At 28.7% G+C, this 4,926-nt stretch overlaps 1 long non-coding RNA gene across 1 annotated transcript; it reads right to left on the reverse strand.

The window, feature by feature from the left end:
• Positions 1-3,283: 3,283 nt before the first annotated feature.
• LOC119605021 lies at positions 3,284-3,861 on the reverse strand. Its single transcript, XR_005231561.1, has 2 exons — positions 3,626-3,861; positions 3,284-3,404 (listed from the first exon to the last, which is right to left on the reverse strand). It is a non-coding gene; the product is annotated as an uncharacterized LOC119605021 (long non-coding RNA).
• Between the last annotated feature and the right edge of the window lie 1,065 nt (positions 3,862-4,926).

A 4,926-nucleotide genomic window follows, 5' to 3' on the forward strand; every position in this document is an offset into this window, starting at 1 on the left:
ATAGTTTTATATTTAGTTTGTAATAAAATAAGCCATTTTATGACACATTTTCCTAATTACAATTGTACCAACATTTTCAACCCTGTTTTCTTTAAATTTTACTTTTGCTGCACACATTTTCCATCTCTTTTGCCTTTGTTATTATTGTTGTATTTTATTTATATTAAGTATGTTCGGTGTTGATTCGTTCTCATTTTCCCCATTTAGTTGTGCTCAATTTTCTGTTGTTGTTGTTAAAATATGGCAAAATTAAATCCCCTCGTATGAATGACTTAACAACATTGCATTTGTATTTTCCGCTGATTTTTTTTTTGTATGTTTTCTTTTTTTTTTCTTCGTTATGACATTTCTTCCGTTTTATTCTGTTCTATTCTCTGAAAAACTGCAGTTATATATTTCAAAATACATAGGTTTTTTTTCTGTATATACATTTTTTTATTTTCAAAAATATTTGTTCTTTTTAGTGTGTTATAGTTAGTGGTTTCAAAGAAAAAAAAACTATATATGTATATTTTCTGGCTTTTTAATGATGTAATAAATACAAGGATGATGTAATTTAAAAATTTTTGGAGAGTGTAAAAAGACCTATTAATTAATTAGCTAATCACTTACAAATGCATTTATCAGAAGGATATTCTTGTTATAGCTTTTTTTCTCCTTGCAGTTAATTTTACTTGTATTCGAGATTCTGTTTAGTTTTCGTAATTACTCATTAATGACTCAGTAGTTTTTTTTGGTTTTGTTTTATTTTATTTCAGTGACATTGTAAATGCTTGTGTTTTTTCCTAAAATAAGAGTATCGACTTGACCTTGTTATTTATGAGCAATCGGTTATTAATTGATCATGTCTTATTTGTTAGTAGTAGGCCTATGTTAATGTCAAGAGTGTACCTGTTTTGAATCCTGAGTTCAGTGTATGTATTTAATATGTGTAGCTTCTTATCTTTTGTTAGAAAATTTTCCCCGGTATTTACTTTAATCGACGTTTTTATTAACTTTAGGGTTACCAGAGTTTAAAGTTTTTAATTATTACCACATGGAATAAATAAACTCCTATCGTAGCCTTTCTAAGACATTGTTCTTTTGTGAAAGCATCTAAGGTAATCAAGGAGAAACTATTCTACTGGATTTAGTCCTCCTAAGTCATTATTCTTTTGGAAGCAATGTTTCTATAACACTAGTCTTTTGGAAAAGATTCTTTGATGATAATATTTAATTTCAAAAGTCTTTCCAAGACTTTGCTCTTCCTAAGAGACTATCATTTTGAAAGGAGTCTTCTTGTGAGACTTATCTATAGAAAATATTATTCTTTTGGAAAATTTCCTTCAAAAGTCATTGTTCTATTAAATAGGAACATTGTAACGTGCGTAATTCCATTCGGTTTCATATTGAAAAGTTCTTTTCAAGACATTATTATATTTGATATAGCCTTCCTAAGTCTATAGCCTATTGGAAAAGTTTACTGGTCTTCGTAAGATCCAAACAACATCGCTAGTAGCCTATTCTTCTTATAATAAGCATTATTTTGTTGAATGAAGTCTAATGTTAAGATTGTAGGGTCTTTTTACTATAAATCGATTGAAAAGGGTCTTTATAGGAACTTATTCCTTTGAAGAGGTTATGATCATCCTAAGACAGTATTCTATTGGAACGTTCTCCCTAAGTTACTGTTTTATTCGATAGGGTCTTTATAAAACACTACCATGGGAAACTGGCTTACAAAAAGACTAAGTAGTCCTTAATAAGGCTTTCCTGAAGAGATTATTTTATTAGGAATTATATTCCATTAAAAAGAGTTTTTGTAAAGCACTTTTAGTGGTTTCCTAAAGGACTCTTCTTCTGAAAAGTATCTTCCTAAAGTACATTATTCTATTGGAATGAGCATTTTTTAAGTCCCTATTGTATAGGATATTGGAAAGCGGCTTCAAAGAATACAACTTTTAAAAATACCTTACGAAAAAGTATTTTTTTAAAAATATCTTTCAATGGTAGTGTTCTATTGAAAAGTGGTATAGTAATCCACTTTCAGTGTCACTATTCTATTGGATAAGGCTTTCGTAGGAAACTTCTTTCTAAGAAACAATTTTCTTATGATAACTTTCTATAAAAAAGCGTCTCTCAAAGCTACTTAATCTATATTAAAATGTATTTGAAACATTATATTCCCGCGGGTTTAAAAAATGGCAATGTCACATTATTTTCTAAAATAAACATTCTGGTAACCCTTTCACACTACATCACACACACAAACAAGACGCCACCAGTCAAGTAATGACACTAAATGTCAACTTTTTTTTGCATTTCACAATAACAATGTTATTACGGGATTTCTCAGATAATAATCAAAGTTTTTTTGTGTTTTTTTTTTTTTGCATAAAATAAAAATACTTGGAAAAATGTTAATAAAAATGTAAACAATACGTAAACGAAGAAATTTCTCTGTTTATTTACTACGTTTTAATTTAAGGTGAGTATGATGAATTTGTTAAAAAACAAATTGTAAAATTGCAAAAACAAACAATTTTACACCAAAGGAAAGTTGAACGAAAAGAGAGTGAGAAAAAGTCAAGCTAAAAGAAACTAGTGATAGAAGATGAAAGTGATGGAAGATAATGAGGGGGTTTAAGTTAAAATAACAAATTTTAAAGTTATGGATTAATTAATGAGATAAAATAAATAGTATTATAACTGCTAAATAAGGTTATTCAACCTATGGGCCAAAAAAAATTTTATAAATTATAAAGTTACTCTTTGTGTTATGAAGTTAAATGAGGGAGGCTAGAAAGGGTGTTATATTGGGAACAGGGTTAGGGTGTGAACAAATTGCAGTTTTTGTTTTTTTTTAAGTGACGTCACTTGAAAAAAATATTGCAGTTTGTTTTTATTTCGTTAGATTTTCTGGGAAAAGATATTTTTTTCTTCTTACTGTAGAATACTCATTGTCGTTGAGTCACAGTTGTTTTCTTTCCAAAGCAAAAAAATTATTTACATGAAATTCCATATCCATGCCACCATAGTTTATAGTATAAATGAGTGTGTAAAAAAACTGCTTACCAACACATATTTTTTTTTTTAAATATTGAATTATTAACAAAAGAAAAAACGGAAGAAAACACAATAAAAAATCATCATCATCAACACACACACACAATCGTTGAAACATATATAGTTTATTTTTAAACCCCTCTTGTACACCCCAACGCTCTTGCTGCTCCACTCTTTTATCACCAACACTCATTACCTTCATTTGACTATTTGAACAAAATCTCTTTATGTGTAGTTCTTTTTTTTTATAATTTTTCTTTGCCTTAACCTCTCTTACACACTCCTCACACCGTTGTCAACACCTTAAAGCTCTTCTCCTCTTATTCATCATCATCCTCTGTGCTTTTTTTTTTTTCAAACTAGAAAAAAAAGCGAAAATTACTTATAAAACCCTCGAAATGCGTTTTCTATATCATAATATTGCACAGTTTTGTATATGATTTGAAGTAAAAGCGCTACAACGACAAGAAAATGACAAGGAGGCCGGTAGGGAGGGGAGGAATGAGACCAAAACAAAAGAATTTCAATATATGTATGTACAAAAGCAAAAAAATGTTCAAGTATATTATTTATATTATACGGCTATTTTGTTGTTGTTGTTGTCGTTTCTTCTTCTTTATGTTTCTACTAGTACTGCTGCTGCTTCTTCTTTTTATTATTATTTTTTTTTACGTATGGCACAAATACAACAACAATAATAATATGAAAATAAAATAAATGGCGACCACGCCGTTTTTATATTCGTTCATCATCGTTCACAGACCCAGCTTTTTATCGTTGATTTTTTGTGGTAGAGAGCTGCTGGCATAGCAGCTAAAGACTAAAAATTTTAAACGTACATTTACTCAACGGAACATCGAAAAAATCACCAAAACATATGTACAATAATGTTATTATTATATATGTACCTAAATATTTCCACCACGATAAACTTGAAACGAAAAAAAATCTAAATAACCGAACACTTAAAACGAGTTTATTGAGATTTTCTCTGTGTGTAAAGTGTTTTTAACTCTCTCTCTCTTTTTCTCTCACTTTCATTGAATTACTCTCCCGCTGTGTGTTAAGTTTTTCTCTTTTTTTTTAACTGTTCTCATTAATTTATTATCTCTTGCTCTTCTCGCTCTCTCTATCTTTCTCTCTAAATATATATAAATTATCTCTAGAGTTTTTATTACAATATACTTATAGAATTTTTCTGCTTTTTTTGTTCAAAAATATTTATTTATTCTTCATATTTGATTTGGTCTACAGACCGTTTTTCGACTACACATAAATTATTATAGTGCTTTTAATTCATATTTGTTGCTGTTTTGTTTTTGACTTATCTAAGAAATGTATAGTAAATTATTATATAGAAAATTATTTCGTACATTATTGTTATTTTTTTGAGCTGTAATATAGAAAAAATTAAATCGATGTTAATGTGTTTGTTCGTGTCTGCTAACTTGTCTGTCCGTCCGTCCGTCCGTCTGTCTGGCGTGTCTGTTTGCCTTCAAATTTATAGGTCGTCTTCTAAATTAAATCAATTATATATTGTTTTTCTGTAATAACTATTGCATTTATTTTTATTAATGACGAAATATTTGTTTTGGGGGTGGTTAGTTATTATAATATTACAGTTAAAACCATTTAAAAATGTTTTAACACATTTTTATATAAATAAAAATTACAGTGGTTGACACAAATTGTGTCTAGTTAAGAAAAATTTGTTATAACTTCACATTTTTATCAAGCTTTAAATAGTTTAATATAAATTTTTATCTACTAGGACTTTCTTTTGGATCTTCATTTGAGATTACCGGTACATTTGCCCCGAAATGCTTGTCCGCACTCACTTACGCTTACGTAACGTGCAATTTAATTAGATGTGTAATTAGG

Source organism: Lucilia sericata, unplaced genomic scaffold (assembly GCF_015586225.1).
Source record: "Lucilia sericata isolate MDLA Ls3-8-SP2 unplaced genomic scaffold, ASM1558622v1 Contig000453F_arrow, whole genome shotgun sequence".
Taxonomy (NCBI): domain Eukaryota; kingdom Metazoa; phylum Arthropoda; class Insecta; order Diptera; family Calliphoridae; genus Lucilia; species Lucilia sericata.